Raw genomic sequence first — 21,019 nt, 5'->3', positions numbered from 1 at the left:
ATCTGAGAAGAAAAGATTAGAAGCTTTTGAAATGCGGTGCTATAGGAGAATGTTAAAATTCAGATGGGTGGATAAAGTGACAAATGAAGAGGTATTGCGACAAATAGATGAAGAAAGAAGTATTTGGAAAAATATAGTTAAAAGAAGAGAAAGACTTATAGGCCACATACTAAGGCATCCTGGAATAGAAGGCTTTAATATTGGAAGGACAGGTAGAAGGAAAAAATTGTGTAGGCAGGCCATGTTTGGAATATGTAAAACAAATTGTTAGGGATGTAGGATGTAGAGGGTATACTGAAATGAAACGACTAGCACTAGATAGCGAATCTTGGAGAGCTGCATCAAACCAGTCAAATGACTGAAGACAAAAAAAAAAAATTTATTTACTTTTACTTAAAATATGGCTATCCTTGCATAAGATCTAATGCACATTATTTTTTATTTTATAGATTCAAATGATGTATAAGAAGTCTTCAGATATTTATAATTGCTTTATGTATGTAATTTACAGCTGGGTTACAACATTAGATCCCAAGACAGGACGTGTGATTATCTGCTTTAGCCAGGTCTATTGACTATCACCTCTCACAGAAAGGTCTGCACAACTGCAATAACAGGTGTTACCCATTTAGATTTTTATTTCAGATATGTTGAAGGGTTTTTAAATTTCTTTTTACAATTGCAAAAAAATATAAAAAATTTAGGTCTGATTTGATTCCCTTGATCAAATGAATTTTTACCTTAAAAATGATCCAGTATAACCGAGAACAAATTTCGATTCAATTTTACTTCCCATGATGAAATGACATTTTTATTATCAAAATTACACTATTTTGAGTAAAACTGCTAAAAAAAATGAAAATTTTCAATAAAAAAATCTGGATTACCCTTTCTTAATAGTTACCTTGTATAACGTTTTTAATAATAGCCACTACTTGAAAAATAAAGTATCATAAATTATAAATAAATTTTTAAATTCATAGGATCCCTTTTATAAAAAAGTTCCTATGTTTTCTAGTCTTCTACAATTATATCAGATACAGTTGGAATTTCAATCTTTAAAATTAAAGTTAAAAAAACAGATATTTTAAGTACAGATCCCATTCAGCCCTCCTATTTTTTTTGGATTTAAGTTTATTTATTGAAGTAATTATTTACTTAAATAAGTTAGCTAATAATTCAATGCAATAATATTCAATAAGAATAAACAAATTTATAGTTTTAATTTTAGTTTAAATATGAATACAATGATGCTTCCTTTGACCAATTGGGTTGAAAATTAGACCAAAAGTGAGATATTATATATATATATATATATATATATATATATGTATGTATGAATCCAAATTAAACTACTTTGCTCAAAGGATATCTGAGATATAAAACTAAAACTGGTTAGGAAAATTGTTGAATGTCCCCCCACTCTTAAATCCGATTGAGTTAAGGCTTTGGAATTTTAAATAATGAGTACTTTCATTGAACAAAAGCTCAATTTTCAAAGAGTTGTAAATTCAAAATGACAAAAACTACCCCTGCACTTTTATTAATTTTATCCAAAATTTAATTCTATTGATACCTCATACGCATCAATTTTCTCAGTTATTTTCAAATTATTTAGAACCAGCTCAGAGAAATCAATTAATACTGATAAAAACATTTGTATATCAATATATAGCCATCAAATTAAAAACAAAATTAGGGTCCAATAACAATTCAAAGCTATAAATCACACTAATTGTTTATGGATTTTCCATCACTCAGTACAACAATTTTCCATGTTATATACCCTCTGCAATGAAAATGGACTTCATTACTAAACATGTGATTTTTTTTACAAAAATCTTTGTTGACTGCTTTTTATCACCTAATAAATGAAAGAAAAAACTTTCTATTATCTGTGGAATTCAATTGCTAAGACAACTAATCTTATCTACATAAATAAAAGACAATTTTGTTTTGAATGTATTTTAATAACTCAAAGAACTACTTAATTGATTTTGTTGAGAATTTCACAATTTATTATTATTTGTTCCAGGAATGCTTACATGTTATTAGTTTCAAAATATTTAATAAAATAATATTTAATCACATAAGAACTGTCTGAGGAGTCGATATTGACAAAGTCAGCAACTGACAATGAAAATTGATATATATATATAAACCTCTTGATATATACAATGATGTTAAATTTAGTAAAAGAAGTTTTGGGTTACTTATTTATATATTTTTTTTAATGATTTATATAGCAGTGAGATTGGTGAGGTTTGAACTATGGTAAAAATTCTGTCAATAATGAATCATTACTGGATTCACTAGTATGCATATAAAATCAATTGCTCTAACAATTCACCGAATGATGGTCATACAATGTGTAATTTCCATCGACAGCATGCGGAATTGATATTTTTAGATCTTTAGCAATACTTTAACAATTTTTTCAACTGAATGAGTATGTTCAAGTATCTGTAAACCTTTAACAGACCCAATTTTCTCTGTTTGATGATTATGTAAACCAAAAAAAACCATGAAGTTTGTGAAATATACTTTTTACGTAATGCTCAAAAGAGGAAAATAAATTTTAGCGATGTATAATGTTTTATTGTTTATAGTGCTTTATGGCTAAAATTGTAATGAAAATAATCGAGAATTATGAAACGCAACGATTAACAATGCTGCTATTTGTCAGGTACAACCTTACATCTGTTAGCTTTTACTAAAACAACTTTTTACTTAATATTCATTATGCGAAAAAAATAACTTTTTAAATAAAATTTCACAAAGAACGAATCAAAGTTATACAAAACTGTTTTATATAATTTTTTTTTGTAAGAACAGTATAAAAATTTTAATGAAACACAAAACTGCAGCATTTTATTTTATTTTTTAGACATATACTAATCCTAAAGTTGGCCACAGCAGACTGGGGAAACGTTAAGTGTAAAATAAGAAATCAAACACGTTTCATCGATTTAGAACATAGTATTTAAAATTTTAAGCTATACACTATTAAAACCTATTTCATATGAACATCACAGGGAAATATATTTTTTATATATTCTATTTTCTTTCATATGTCATATATTTTATCTTTTTTCTGTTTCCTACATTTTCACATTAAATAAGCCCATCACATTAATTTCACAGGAGAAACTAAACAACAATCAACAATATCAAGAATTAAGCAAGGATTTAAAAACAAGGGATGATTGTTATGTGGAAAGTTAAACTTAGTGTCAAGGAAGAGATTAATGAAATGTTTTATCTAGTGTGTGATGCTCTATGGAGCTAAAACGTGGACGATAAGAAAGGTAGATAAAAAACAAATTGAGGATCTTGAGATGAGAGCGTGATGTACAATGATAAATGTCAGATGGCAAGATCGTGAAACAAATGAGGAAGTATTAAGGAGAATCAGAGAGAACAAGAAAATGCCAAATGGGATTGAATACTGTAAAAGGAATCGGCTAGTATAGTGTATGAGAAGATGTTTATTAGCAAATGTGATAGAAAGTTTGATGAATGGAAGTAAAGGAAGAGATTTCAAATGATGGATGGGATTATAGAAAAGGGAAAATATATGGAAACAAAGAGGTTACCAAAGATAGAACAAAGTGAAACAAAAGAACAGCAGCTGTGACAGGCCTTGCCTAACGGCAGAACACTATGAATGAATAAATAAGCACACCTGTTTGAACAGAATAATTTTTTTTCATTGTATAGCATCTGATAATGGGATACTAAATATGTTTTAACAGACCCTGTAATGCGATGTATTTATTTCTTTTGATACCATAAAGAGAGTAACAACATTAAAGATTTATTTCATTTAGATACACCAAGTTAAGTAATTTAGTTTTGGTTTTGTTAATAATAATATTATTATTATAAAAGCAATCACTATTGATTCTATTGTTATCAGTGTTCATTGTTAACTGAAATAAATTTCATTTACTTCTTGAATTTTTTTACCAATCAAAAAACAGTCTCTTGATTCATACTTCATATTCCTATAGTGTGTTGCCTCACTAAAATATAATATAGTATTTTAAAAAAACTTTACACATATACTTATATACTTATAAATAAATATAAAGCAATTTTTTAATATTGTTTTCACAGCAAACACTGTTACAGGAAGAATGGAAACAAACTATCAAAAATAGCAACTACTTGATACTAAAGCTATCCTTCTGTGGAATATTTCTTGTCTGACTATGATATGTGCAGAGTGAAAAAAAACTTACTTTTTCAAGGATTAGCAATTTTATTTAATGAATAAAACTCATTTACTTATATTATCTCTGCCAATACAGGTAAAAAAGTATTGGAAAAACTGTATTTTTTACCACAAACAAAATGGATAAATAACAGAAATAATTAAATATTAAAACGCTTAATTGTGCTAACAACAATAATATATAATAAAATTGTAATGTAATTAATAAAAAGATATATACAAACAATACAACATATTTTTTTTTAAATATAATTTATTTTTACTTTAAAATATAATACAAATTTATAATTTTTATGATATATAATAAAAATACAATGAAAATTAAACTTAAAAATAACCCTGTATATGTGTAACTATATGAAATAAAAAACGGTACTTCCGTATTAACGCCACCACAGCTACAGTTTTATTTAAAAACAAAGTAGACCATCGGATTTCGGTGGAAAATGAACAGTCTCTTTATTAATTTTAATAAATGGTTATTTATATTTATAAATATAATTTAACCAAACTTAATCTTCGCTCGCTAACCAAGACTAACACTGTAATTTTTTGAGTATTTATTTAATAAATTCAGTAATTATTGCAATTATTTATTATTTAAATAATCAAAACACTCCTGTTAATTAGTCAAGGTTAGCGAGCGAAGGGAGCGTAGGTTAAGTTATATTTATAAAATAAATAAATATAAATAACCATTTATTAAAATTAATAAAGAGACTGTTTTGAATCTATGTTAAACTCTACATCAGCCCATTTTCCATTGAAATCCGATTGACTACTTTGTTTTTAAATAAAGCTGTAGCTGCGGTGGCGTTAATACGTAAGTACCTAAAAAACCTTATATACAGATTAAAATTGAAAAAAGAAAAAGAAAAACTTAACAAAACTATTAAGTAACTTTTATCATTAAAATCAAATAAATTTTAAATAAAATATAAAATCAAATATAATGTAATATAAATTTCTATTATAATTTTATATATACATAAACATCAATAAAATATATAATAAAATTAAAAAAAAAACAAAAAAACTATTATATACAGTAAATATGTAAATTGGTCTTGTAATAAGAGATTTAAAATTAATGGTAATTACTATACAGAAAAGCTGATTTTACGATAATACAAGTATTGTTATTCAACTTTCATATATTATTTTAGAACGATTTAGAAATGAAAATAGTTCAATATTTTGCCAATAGATGATTTCACTTTATAAAAATAAATTATATTAAAAAAAAGTTATTTTTTCTTAAATTTTTATTTTTTATTATTTTTTTTTTGTTTAAGTTACCAATTTTCTAATTATCAACCATTGATGATTACTTAACAACTGTAAAACAAATCTAATTTAATATTGTTATTATTTTTCTATAAACTATTTTCTATTTATGAATTTATAACCAGATATGGTTTTTCTTAAATCTAATGAAAATTGACTTTAGGAAGAAATAAGGGATTAAATTAAGAAAAAGAAATGTAATAAAAAAAATAATAAAAAAAACAAATTAGCTGGAGATTAAAAAAATATGTAAAATTATAACCAAATAAATGATTTCTATTTGTTACTAATTTCAGAACATATAAACAAACATTTTAAATATCATTAATTTATATAATTTTAACGTGCATTATGTCTGTCAGTTTCTATTATCATTTATTAACCTATTTTTAATTTAGTTCTAATTGGTACCAATTGATAACAATAAACAAATAAATCAATTAACTTTAATTTACTTTATTAGTATTATTATGCAGATCACTATAGCGGGGTGGTAGCATCTCTACCTTTCATCCAGGGTTCCTGAATTGAGTCCTGGGATTTTTACATGCAGCCAACTTGTCCGCTAAATTCAAGGAATTCTATAAAATCTTTGAAAGTGGGAAAGCTTTGAGTTGAAAGTTTCTCCTTCCATAATCTGGAGGTTTTGTAATCTAACTTTGATGAAACATAAATTGATATGTTGAACGATTTGTAATACATAACATGGATTGTTTTTAATTGAGAATGCCAAAATAAATCAAATCATCATATAACTATTATAGAATAAATTATTTATTGAACGTATAATGACTATTTTAATTTTACTCTTTTTTCTACTTATTTTTTACTGCAATTATGCTTATCATTTTTTCCCTCAAAAATATTTAAGATACAGTTTTAGTATTTTAAATCAACATTTATTTTTATTGTTAGGGTTCCAATAATTTAAGAACCATATTTCTTTATACTTTTTAAAAATGTTTTTTATTCTTAATGTGTACATTACGATCGATTTAACTTGTGAACAATAAGCTCAATGAAATGATGACGATATGTATGACATGTAAATAAGGTGTAGTTTTATATAACCTCAGGCTGACCATTCCCCTAATGAATTGAACCCAACCCAACCACCGAAGTACATCAATCTTCACTGACTAGTATTCAAATGCATACAAAAGTAACTTACCTTTAGCGGAATTTGAACATCAAAACTTTTGAATTTGAAAATCAGCTGTTAAACACAAATGATTTACAAAGATGATTTTACTATTGGGCCAAGTGGATCTATCATACAGTGATTTGCAAGGAAAGTAACAAACTATCAGGGCATGTTCTATTAGTGAAAATAAAGAAGAACGTTCATATAATCATAAGTTCAGAAAAGCTTGGTTAAAGAGCGATGGCTGGCGAAAGATTTGGATTTTGGTGCTTTCACAGAAAAACTAAGTGAAACTAATTCTTGGGACCCAATTTAAGGGAAAGATTTTGTGATTTTAAATGATAACTGACCTGAAAAAAATCCCACAACTGTATTTTTAGTGTTTTCAAAAAATCTGTGGTAAAACAAAAGATAGAGATTGAAAAACACACTACTTTACGTTAGGCAAAAAATAACTGTGAGTAATAAACATGAAAAAATTAAAAATAAAACTTGTAGAGAGAATTTGATTATGAATGTTAATGGTATGACCATGTGGTACAGTCCACGAAAACTAAATACAAATATAAGAATTTTTAAGTTTATTAAAAATAAAACATATGAAATAAGTTACAGATTTTAGCTAGGCAATAAATGAAATAAAACTTTCAATATTACAAAACAAAAGAATTATTTTAGAAAAATAACAAACAGTTAAATTAATCACTGATAATGCCAGATCAAATTTGATATAAAACCACAAAATTTACTCCTTGAGTTCCAATTATTACAGTCTGGCTAAATTTTACCAAAGATATTGAAATCAGAGTAAATCTTTCATAAAGCGACATTTTCTAACAAAGGCACTTCTGAACCAATGTTAATATGAAATTTTTTTTTTTTTTCGCCAGTAGAACATATCCTGAAAGTTCATTAGATTTTAAGAAAGCCTACAACTCCATGCACAGGGAATATATACTTAAAATTCTTGAAGAATTTAAAATAGATCCCACGACAATAAACATTACAAAAGAAACATTAAAAAACAGAAAATCAAAAGTGAAATTCTAAGGGGAACTTTTAGAACTGTTCGAAATTAAAACTGGTGTAAAGCAAGGTGATGTACTGTCTCTTTAATTGTGCAATTAAAAATATTATAAGAGAATGGGGGAAAGAACTTAAAAATAATAACATACACGAAAACAGTAAAATGGAGCGCTAAAACTTAATTCATTAATACAAACATTCTGGCCTTTGCAGACGATATTGCAATTTTTACAAGAGATATAGATGAGACTAAAATCAAAATTTATAAACTAAGTGAATGCGCAAGCAAAACCGGTCTTCAAATCTATGAAAAAACTAATTGGTTTTCCAATAACAAAGAGAAGAGAGTGCTCAAATCCTTAAAATTTCAAACAAATAAATAAATAGAGTTCAAATATTTAAATATTCAGGAGAAATCATAACACCGAATATAGTTGAAAAAAATGGAATGAAGAGTTAAGAATGAAAAATGTAAACCACCTATCTCACAAAGAAAATTTACAATAAAAAGTCCCTGTCATATAACTCCAAATTGAAGCAATACAAAACTGTAATCCTACCAGAACACTGTATGGGGCAGAAGGTCTACAATTTTTTTTAGAACAAGAAATAGCAAAAGTAGAAAAAAGGATTTTAAGAAAACTTTATGGGCCAAAATATGAAGATGTAATTTACGAATTGAAAAGTGAAAAAGAAATTTACAAACGTACAGAAAAAATAGGAAACTTAATCCGGAAAAGAAGATTACAGTTTTTTTTTTTTTAGACATTTATGAAGAATGAACGACCAAAAATTGACAAAATAAATATTTAATTTCTACATAAACAGAGCCACAATTAGCAACCAGTTTAAAGAAATAGAAACATATCCAAATAAATTAACATTTAAACAAAGTATCTGTATAAAGAAATTGTTAAATTTAGAAAAGTGATTTGAGAATATACGTTTCCAGAAAGAAGGAAAAAGAATAGTAAAAATCTAAATACTCAGATGAAAGAATGGAAATAAGAGAATAAAAGAATGAAAAACTTTTGGGAAAAGAAAAAGAAGTCAAAACTATGTAAATGTGAACCATAGTGGTCAGAACAAAAGAAAAGAAATTTGACTAATGATTAATTCTAAGTTATCTCTAAATTGATAGTTAACAAATTTTGTTTTAAATTTGATTCAGACTTCAAAAAAATTAAAAATTGTTTGTTATTTGTATCTGTAACACTGTTAATTGTACTTAAATTTATTAAAAATCTATTGACAACAATTTTGTTATCACCGTTTCTACATTAAATATTTTTTTTGTCTTCAGTCATTTGAGTGGTTCCAAGATTCCCTATCTAGTGCTACGTTTCATTTCGGTATACCCATCTAGTGCTAGTCGTTTCATTTCGGTATACCCTTCATTACATTAATACACTACATTAAATATATTAATTTTATATAATATCAGGGCGATTACAGAATAATGGCAGTAGCCACATCAAAAATAATATTTTTGTTAATTTATAATAAGAAAAGTCATTTTGAGCTTAATAAATCCACATAAATATTTTTATAACTATTTAAAATTAATGATACCTTAATACTGAGGTTTTCATTTCCTTTTTTGTATTTAAAAACCTTTGGATTAGGAAATAAATCTAAAATAATTTATAAATGAAAGCCATTAAATGATAAATGAAAATCACCATTCCATAAATTAAAACACCAGATAATGTATTTTATTCTGGTTTGGCAATATCCTGTCTGAATGGCTTGGATAATTCATAAAAATATACGTTCCCTTTTTTTTTTATAGTACTTCATATTTTCTACATCAGGTAAGACTGAATATATTTTATCATATATTTAAAAGCATTTCATTTATCAATTGAATTTGGATTTATCACTCATTTATATCAATCCTGTCAGTTGCTAATTACATTCTATTAAAAAAAATTTCATTGTACTCTTTTTCATAAATGTATCAGAGCAGACATACAGAAATAACTTCCTGTACAAGAAAATATTTCAATATTTTATCATAAAACTATCTTATGAATTCATCTCATTTTACAATAATCTTCAATTACGGATGTTACATATCTAGAAGAAAAAAAAATCACAGAGAAGGGGGCCTACCCCATCAAATGAATTATCATGATGGTTTAACCATGTTTATTATTCTCATTTTTTGAAGTTATCTATTTTTTATATAAATTAGATTTTTTATTGGTTTATCTTTTTGTGTTTTTGTAAAAAAAAATTACAATTTCTGTTTTTCTTACTTTCATGTAACTAAAACCTAAAATCGACTTTCTTTCTATTTCAAACCTCTGAGCTTTTTTCTAATACTAATTTACTATTTTCTTATATGTTTCTCTATGGATATTCTTTCCTTTTACAAATGTTTCTTATTTATAAATTCTTTAATATGATTTTAAAATTGATCTTGGTGATCGTTAACTAAGCAGCAGAAATTAACAGGCATAATTCTACCAGAACTTACAATAGAAGTAGATTTTAAAGTACTGTAGCAGTTGATTAAATAAATTTTATATTGACACATATTTTAAAAAGTAGAATGGGATGGATAAACTGTTAAAAAATACCAGCTTTGTGCTGGGAACTGGACTTAAAACCTGTTGATCTTCAACAACCAGTGAATTTAATCGCTAAACTAAATGACCAGTTTTTTTTATATTGATCACATCTCATATAATGCAGAAAATATTTAAAATAAAAATCTTAAAAATCTTGTTTATAAAAATGTGGCGTTACTTCTTAATTTAACATGAAATTCTAGTATTTAATGACCCTGAAATTTTTCTTAAAACCTACTTTCTCAATGGACTTTGCTGTTTACACAATTTTTATCCAAAAATGTACTTTCTCAAAGTGTTTAATTTCTATTTTTAAATTTCAACAATCCGAATGGTAAGTACAAATTTTTATGTATAACCTTTCAAAACTTTATGCTTTGTATCACTGTTTATAAAAATGGCAATAAACAATTTTTGAATAGGTCTTTTTCATGAAATAGATCTCATGTATACACACATATTTCCAATAAAATTAATATATACATTCTATTATGCTATTTTGATTATCGATATCAATATTAATAAAAATAATGCCCAAATTGGTTCAACAATAATTAAAAAAACATCTATTAATCTTTTTGGGTAATCTTTAAGTCTTAATTATTATTTATTACTCATAATTATTAGTGCATTAATAATAATTAATTAAAAAAAGAAAGGAAAAGGAAATAGAGGGAAAAACAAAAACGGGAAAAAATTATTGTTTAGCGAGTTGTAATTTCATCATTTAATTTACTGATATCAGAATATACAAGAATCATCATTCAATGATTAAATAGATAAATGGAAACAGTGGAAAAACTATTTAATAAAATATTAAAGTAAGCAATCTTGTAATATCTGTTTGTAAGGAATTTCCATTATTATAACCTCTTGTTTATTTCAAAATGTCAGCTCCACTTGAAACACATACCGTGAAAGAATACTATGTTGTGGAAAATGTTTTATTTTCTGAAAGTCTAAAACCAGCCTAAATTCATTAGTAGATATTCAAACACAAGATAAAAAAGTGTAGCAAATTTTGATAAGTGGATCAAACAGTTTAAATTGGGCAGAACAAGTGTCACCAACTTCATTGTAGTAGAAGATCGAGAGAAGTTTCAATTCACGCTTTCCAAAATCACATTAATCATCATATTTGCAAAGACAGATGCACAAATCTGGCAGATTGCTGAAATTTGTAGTATGGGTATCCATTCCACTATATAAAAATTGAAAATGAACCCCTTTCACTTAAGTTCATTATAAAATGATTCCATACAAATTATGAGCTTTATAGATTGCAATTGGGAATTAAAAGTTAAGGTGATTTAGGCCCTAAACGATATATTTCATTACTCATTTAGGCATTACCACTCATTTATTAACACACACACACATGCATGCACGCATACACACACTATGTTATACATATAATTTTTATAAACTAAAATATACAATTTTATATCAATAATTTATTGGAAATCTTTTGATCATTAGAAAGATGTATGATTTTTTTTCTAACTAAAAACAAATGGACTATAAATAAATATTAAAACCTATTTGACTTATGTTTAGAATTGATATTAAACAAACTATTCCTATATTTAAGAGACATCTCATCCCTTGATATGTTAGTAGCAGCAAGAAAGTATATAAAACTAATTTAACAATATTGACTGACAGCCGAATTAATCATTTTCATTGTACTTACTGACACATCCTACCAGCAATATGGAGAAAAGTATTTATTTAAGCAAGTTCCCAAAATAAGAGGAATAAGTCAAAATGATTAGTATATTTGTGATACCAATTCATGAGTCACACTTTTCTATGTATAATAATATATTTTTGTATATATATATATTAACCTTCAAATCCTGTCATAACGTAACCTCTAAAATGAAAATGAATGCTATAGTGTTTATTTTCATAAGCCTAACCTAACCTAACCTAACCTAACCTAACCTTGTCATGTTAATAACATAAAAAGGAAATATTTAGGCTGTGTTAGTTTGGTTTATTTACATATTTATTAAGTGTAATTTTTAACCACTTGCCTTTTAATTACCTTTCAGAATAGTTTAATTATACGTTAAAAAAAAAAAAAAAGAAGGTAAATACCGACATATAATTTCTAATTTTAAGAAGCAACTTTTATATAAAATTAAAATCAGGTTTTTTTTTTTATGTATAATTTCCAGATAAAATTTAAAACATCTTTCTTAACAACCATTACATTACAGTTTTAAAATAGGTTATCATTTTATTTGATTGTCTTATCCGATTATAAAATCTTGCTTTAGTAATCAGACTTTACATTAATCTAAAGTTGGATAAACACGACCGTATAAGCAATTCATTACTTTATAGTAGAAAAAAGTTTTTAATTATACTATTTAAAAAAAAAATTAATTTTGCCCATTAAAATTGATCATGCCCAAGATAGTGCTGTAATTAAGTGTATAACTAAAGTATGTATTAAATAAGGAAAAAGCTTGTCTTTGAAATTAAATATTTTTTTACAAACTACTATAAAGAAATAATCTCTTGTTTTTACCATATCATGTATTTCACTTTTCCCTTGTTTTTATTTCGACAATCTTCAGTTTATACCTCTCCCCTCCTCTGTTTCCTGGTAATCCGTTTCCAAGTTTTCATAATAAGGAGTTTACATAAAAAGTTATAATATTTAGAAAATACTTGAAAACACTTTATAGTTGTGAAACATGAAGGATACAAGAAAAATGTTTTAAAAATAGCAACTGCTGTTTTACGTAAAGAGAGTAATGAAGTAAAATAGAGGGAATGTTTTAACTGTCAAGCCACCAACATGTGTCCTCCTCAAGTTTTAACGCAACTATTCCAAATGTCATCCATTTTCTAATCTTTCTCCTAATGAATGAACATTAGATACATCATTTTTGAAATTTTACTCCAAATATAAAAAAAGGAAAAGAATACAGGCCACGTTTAAAATTAAATGTTGGTTAAAATTCAAAGTCATAGAATAAATAAAAAAAGGAGAAATGTTTGACAAAATCTATAATAGTTGAACTAGGTTAAATAGTCTATGTATAAAGAGATCTGGCTTTAGTTGATTTGGTGATAAAGAGAAAAATATAAGGTAAAAGTTGCAAATAAGTCAAGATTAAACGATTAATGCAGAGAATAAAGAAATGGAGACAACATCAAACCGGTCGACTGACTGATGGCTCTAAACAAAACTAATAAATAGTGAAGTAATTAAGAACCTTTATTAAAAATGTTGTTGATGGCTGATTTTAATAAAAATTGTCATTTCAGCTTTAAGTAAAATCAGAGAAGTATTTTTCAACTGAAACATATGTTTTAAAAATACAAAAACAGTGCGATTTCCTTCTTCAAATGACCAAAGGCTATTACAGGTGCTAATGTGAAAAATGTCAAATCTGACTGGAATGTGAACCCAAGATCAGATAAAAGGCAAAGATATTACTGTTACTTCACTGTCGAAGTCAGAGGAAAGTTTATAATTCTATTTAACAACGTGATAGAAAAAGTGTTGTTAAGAAAATAAAAATTTCCATTCTGCTAGCGATCTCAGATATCAATTACAAAACGGTACAGTTACTTCATGAAAATGTAAACATAGTTTAACTTATCTATATATTTATTTCAAAGTATAAAGTAGAAATCTAAACACAATATTAAAACTTAAACTAAAATTATGGAACTAAGAATGTACCATGATAGATATGGTTAAAACGTAATCCTGCTTAAATAACCTTACACACAGATGAAAAAGCAATTTAAAAAAAAATCTTAATTACAAAGTTAATCACATTATTAATTAAATAATGGAATTCTGTAAATTGGTTTACAACAAAACAAGTGGAAAACAAATAGTTTTAATCTATAATTTATTGCAATTTTGAGAGGCATCTTTTTTATAAGATTAAAATGCTTGATGATTGCAGAAAAACAAGATTTAATATGAAACGAAGCTCAAATTTTCATTCCAAACTAATGATTCATAACTCATAAAAAAGAAAATTTTACTTAGATATCTATAAATCAAGAAAAAATAATATTAAAAATCACTGTAAAAAATTCATAATTTTTAAAAATATCTTTTAGTTTTTAAATCTACTGAATAATCAACAGTTAACGCATATCTTTCTGTATAATAAAAAACAATTAACAGAGATTAATGGATTATATGAAGATTTAAAGCTGGATTCAGCAGAATTATGAAAAACTTAAACTTAGTTTCTTTAATGTAAGACATAAAGTAAAATAATAAAAAATAGAAAAGGGAAAAATAGAAAGGGAACAAAGAAATTTATTTTTAAAGCATAATTAACACAAAAAGAAATGTCTCTTTAATAAAAAAAAATCAGTTTGATATGTTACAATTATTGTCCTGTAGATGTATAACCCAGACAAATAGGAGAAGAAGTTAAATAAAATTAATCCCTTTTGAACACGGCATAATAGAAAAATTCATAGAACTGGAGATATGATAATGAATGAAAATGTATATAAGGCATGAGAATATTTTCTATTTAGAAAAGTCTAAAGAAAATAAACAATTGGAAGATGTTAAACATATAATGAAATGAAGAAAGCAGAAAATAGAGTCGATTGAAGAAGTGAAAACATTTAACACCTAAGAATATAGTAAATTTCATTTATTTCAATCATTAGATAATTGAATAATACATACTCTTCAAAGAATAACTTATAAAATTATCAACTTAATAAAGCGCAAGAAGTTATCCTATTATTGCAAAAAATATTTTAGTTTTATAAAATTTTATTTGTGAGAAGTTGAACACACTAACAAGAACCATTTTATTTTACTAGATATAACAATAAATTTGTTACAATACTAAGTAATATTTTTAAGTGATAAGATAATAAATAAATACATATATACTAGCACACACCAAAGATCAAGTTGATATTTTCATTTTTTACTTCTTTATCTTCTTTTTAAATTTAAAAAAGTATCTGGGTTTAAAAAACTCAAATATCCATTTCAACCCTTTAACCTCAAAATTTAAAAAAAATCCTTCTTTGTATGCACTTACGCAATAAGAAAAATAGGTGTGCAAAACTTATCTTCAGTAGGTTTTTCTGGGCACTGATTATGAATGACATTTTATATATATATATATATATATATAATATATATAATTATAGAGATAAAAGTTACAAAAAATATCACTATTTTATAACAACAACAGACTAAAGCAAAATAATAAGGTACATGTAATTAAAATAATAAGAAATGGGAACATAAAAAATTTAATTAATAGTAAAAAGGAATACTTATGTTGATATTATAAAACAAGGTATAAAAAGTATTCACACCAGATATATATAGATTTATTTATTATTTTTTGAATACACCTGTTTTGACATGAAAGCTAAAACTCAAGACTGCTATCTAGAACATTAGAAAGTTTGACATTTAGAAGTATATTAATTATGACTATTTCATTTTATAATGCATTCTGTTAATTAAATAATTTGTTTTCTTCATACAATTTATAGTAGACAAAAAGGGGCAACTGATCCTACTATTTTAAATATAGTTCTTAAAGTCTTTATAGCTAGTAATTAAGTCACTTTTCAAAATTACACTATGGCTATGGCTGGATAAATAAGATAACTAATTTTAATATTTAAAAAATGATAAGGTAAGATGGAAGACACTGAGAATAACCTAAATTTTTGTTTTTTTTTACATAACATTTTTGTATTTATTATGTTTCCCTGAAATAACATAATATTAAAATTGTTCTTTAATATTTTGTTCTTTAATATTAAAAAAACCTACTGTATAAATAGAAAATAATTATCACACATAATTATTATTATTATTATTTCTAACATTTGAAAACTTTTGTCTTCTATGATAAATACTTCTATGATTATTAAGACTATTAAGCGTACGAAACACTTTATTACAAATAGCACAGATAGCTGAATGAAGTGGTGAAAAATGTTGTTGCTGTTTATGTCTCTTTAAAGTCAAATGACTGCTTAATATTTTACCACAAATATTACATATATATTTTTGATAAACTGTTGATGATGAAGATGGCGCCAGTATTGTATTATTTGTATCGTCATAAAAATTACCATCTGATGTTTCTGATGACATCGATGTAGTCGATGATGATGACGGCAATAAATTCAAACAAGATGAAGAAGATGACGATTTCTTCCGGATCATCTTCAGCGATGACTGCGTCATGTCTGCACACACAGACAGACAAGACGATATCTTAACAAACGCGTCCATTTATTAAAAAAAAGAAAAATTAAAAGAAAATATAAAATAAAATTACTAATATGATTAAAGTTAGCAATGAGAGGATATCATCAACCAATGCCAACTTGATTTTTGTTTTTTTATTACAATCATGCTTCTATCATAATTATTTAAATTATAATTTATATAAATAATGACTTAAGTATTTACTATATTTTATATAATTATTTAAATTATATATACAGTTCATTCACACTTTTAATATTCATTCAATCAAACAATCGTACTATATTTTTTATAAAAAAAAAATTAAGAAAATCTAGGCAACTAGATCATTTATCTAGAAAATTCAAATGTAGAAAATATAATTCAAGTTCAGATAAATAATATAAAATACACTATTTAAAAACATAATTATATTTCTAACAAAGATATTACCTGTCGTTCAAATATACATATAATTTTTACAGCGATCTGTGTACATGTCTTTTATGTAACATAAACAAACTATTGAAGGAGAATTAAAATAAATAATCTCAAAAAGTAACATAAAAAAAAACTGAAGAAAAAGAAAACATCCAACGCTTATTGGAAAAAATAATAAGAATAAAGTGGTTTCCTTTTGCTTCTGTGCTGAAGCATATTTACTGTAATATACCAGGAATGTATACCCCACCAAAGTGCAATTAATATTTAACATCATTACTCTCAAAGAAAGTAACTTTATTAGTACTGCTCGTACCTTAATATTTACACACTTTTAAAAAAACTGTCAAAAAAGTCTATTAATATACTGTAGTTAAGTATTAGTAAATTTCTTAATGTTTAAAATTAAAAATGTGATCAAATTTTTTATATGTGCAGAATATAAAAGCTGTTCCTATTATTAATGAATCCGAGATTTATTTCAATAAAATGGTTCACAAATGTTGCCTATATATTGTTATATGTTTATTTCATCTTTGTTTTAAGTTACATCCTGTTTGTCAAATTTAAAATATGTAATCAAAGCAATCTGTTTTTTTATTCTAAGTTTATATACAAGATGGCGAAACTGACTCTCAAACCAGCTGGAAAAAAATTTGTTTATATGAATCTGATGATATTGGTAAAATATTTTCTTATGCTAAGTATAAAATTGCAGGCTTTAAATACAGTTAGTTAATTTACAATTACTTTTATTAAATATTACAAAAATGGGTTATTAGATCACTGTTTGGTACCCAAAAATAATAAACATTTTTTAAAAATAAACAATTAATTTGCCAAGTTTACAGCTTATAATGGAAATATGAATTAGAAATTTGATAACATAAAAAGTGCCTCGTCTGACCAGGATTTGTACCAGGGACTTCCTGGACAAGAGGCTTGAGATGCTGTTACTCCACGACAAAGGTTTTCACAGACATCAATTATATATTTCGTAATAAGAAGAATTTTGACATTACCAAAAAAATTAAAAACAAAAGACAGAAATGCCTTTTTACATGTTCGGTTTTTTTTGTAACTGTATTGTTGTTTTCCTATTATAAGTACATAATATACTTATTATATTATAACAAATAAATTTAATTAATCCTTTTACATCCAGAATATCTACATAAAATTATCTGAAACTCCAATCTTTTCTTTTTTATGTCATTTCCCATTGAATTTATCCACTATGAGTCAGTATTTACTTTTTTTTTGTCTTCAGTCATTTGACTGGTTTGATGCAGCTCTCCAAGATTCCCTATCTAGTACTAGTCATTTCATTTTGGTATACCCCCTACATCCTACATCCCTAACAATTTGTTTTACATATTCCAAACGTTGCCTGCCTACACAATTTTTTCCTTCTACCTGTCCCTCCAATATTAAAGCGACTATTCCAGGATGCTTTAATATGTGGCCTATACATCTGTCTCTTCTTTTAGCTATATCTTTCCAAATGCTGAGTATTTACTAGATTTATGAAAAATCCACCTCTCTATGAACACTGGAGAAGCATATTAGCAGAATTAGCTAAACTATATTATCAGTGTAAACCTACGGATAGATGTTTAGATCGGCTTATAAAACGATGGAGAAATCAGCTGGAAAATATTTAATTAAGCTCGTTCTAATGATTTCCATGACCATAGTTATGGACCATGGACCACCGTTAGGTATTACTTCAGAGGATGAGATGAAATGACAATTTTTTAGCAAGTGAAAATGCCATGTCTGACTGGGATTCAAACCCAGGACTTCCAGATGAAAGACCAAGATGGCAACCAGTCGCGCCAAGGAAGCCGGTTACATGAAAAATTTAGTAAATTATATCTTTTAATTTATCCATGTGTTTTTATTTATAAATATGTAACCTTTGTTAAAAAATATAATCAACTATATCAAACCCAAAACAGATGTGTTTTAAAACAATTTAACAAAACACTTCAGCTTACTCAAATCCCTTATTATACTCCCAAGGCTATTTTTAGTAAATTATCAATCATCTATCTAAATGATCATCAAACCAATTTATTTAAAATAAAATTAAAAGGTTTTCTCTTAAAGAAACAATATTATTCTGTCGAAGAATTTGCTCAAAAAAGTTTCATCAGTGCCCTCTAAATTGAGATTTATATTCTCATTATTATATAAATTTAGAATCTTTAAATATTAATTTCCTCTTATTCTATATATTTATATTCTAAATTAAATTAATATGGGCTTTATTAACTAGTTCTATATTTTATTAATATATGATTTTATTTTAAGAACTGTGCATAATTCACACCATAATTATAAATATTGCCATGTCCTTATATGATCTATATATATTACCTACCATAAAAATACTGCCATGTCCTTACAAACATTATTACCTACCAATCTTTACTTTATCCTGTTTAACCTCCGGTAACTACCGTTTATATAATACTTTAGAGGATGAATGAGGATGATATGTATGAATGTAATTGAAGTGTATAGTCTTGTAGATTCTCAGTTTGACCATTCCTGATATGTGTCGTTAATTGAAACCCAACCACCAAAGAACACTGGTATCCACGATCTAGTATTCAAATCAATGTAAAAATAACTGGCTTTGCTAGGACTTGAACGCTGTAACTCTCGACTTTCCAAACCAGCTGATTTGGGAAGACGCGTTAACCACTAGACCAACCCGGCGGGTTATTACCTACCAATCTAATTAATGTAATCATTTATTCAAGTCCTGTTACTAAGGTATATTTATAATTAATAATAATATCTGATATCCCAATATGTGTTCTATGGAGTACAAATGTCATAACCTGACGATGCGTTTGGAATATTTTTATCCTAATGAATCTTTGATGTCCTATTTACAAACATAAATATATATTTTACTGAAATTGGTTCTTTCAAGAATCATATTCCTCTGCAATATACAAATTATATTAATCTAATCAATCTAAGTAGACAACAATAAAATAAAATAAAATAGTATGACACCTACCTTATTCCATAATTCAAACAAAAGTGCTTTCGCGAGTCCCTCACATCATCAGTTGCTCTATATGACTTTTCAAATCCTTTTTACCATATTACAAATTAAAATTAAAAATCCTATATTATATATCAGATTCAAAAATTTTAAACTGTTAAAAGATCCTTTACCAAATTAAAAACCAAACAGAAATTAAAACTAAAAAACTTAAAAAAAAAAAATCTTTTTAAAATTTAAATAAAAAGTCTAAATTAAAATCAATAATAAAAATTAAATAGAAACCTGTACTCTGTACTACATTCACATAACTTTGGTAGCTAGTCTAATGGATTTCTATTTATTTATTTTTTTTATTATTGATTTTAATTTTGACTTTTTAATTTAATTTTATTAAATGACTTCAATTTTATATATATACAATTTTTATTTAATTTAAATTTTATAAAGAATTTTGAATTTAAATTTTTTTAGTTTTAATTTCTCTTTTGATTTTAATTTGGTAAAGGATCTTTTAACAATTTAAAAGTTTTAAATCTTATAGGAATTTTAATCTGTAATTTGGTACAAATGATTTGAAAAATCATATAGAGCAACTGATGATGTGAGGACTTGAGAAAGTGCTCTTGCTTGAATTATGGAATAAGCTAGGTGTCATCCTATTTTATTTCGTTATTCTGTACTTAGGTTGATCGGATTAATATAATATATATATATTTACACACACACACACACACACACTAGCATCCCCATTATATGTATATATATATATTTTTGTAATTATGTGTGGACTGTTGCTCTATTGTGTTTTTGCTATTGATAACTTACCAGATGAATATTTTTTTCAGTTTTTAAATATGTATAATGGATGTTATTCATTTTAATCTAAGATTCCCTTTAATCTTTTAATGAAACTAATTTGTTTTCATGTATAATATTATAATACAAATTGATCTTTTATAGAAAATGGATGATACACACAATATCTATCTATATAGAATATTATATTAAATTTACGAAACAAAGTTCTAGTTATTTATACATTTTTTTTATT

At 25.7% G+C, this 21,019-nt stretch overlaps 1 protein-coding gene across 1 annotated transcript in view; it reads right to left on the bottom strand.

Moving 5' to 3' along the window:
- The window catches only part of br (broad-complex core protein), a 191,159-nt gene that overhangs the window by 10,954 nt on the left and 159,186 nt on the right, over positions 1-21,019 (bottom strand). The window lies entirely within an intron of this gene.

Source organism: Lycorma delicatula, chromosome 13 (assembly GCF_047948215.1).
Source record: "Lycorma delicatula isolate Av1 chromosome 13, ASM4794821v1, whole genome shotgun sequence".
Taxonomy (NCBI): Eukaryota; Metazoa; Arthropoda; class Insecta; order Hemiptera; family Fulgoridae; genus Lycorma; species Lycorma delicatula.
This window is presented reverse-complemented; position numbering and strand designations above follow the sequence as displayed.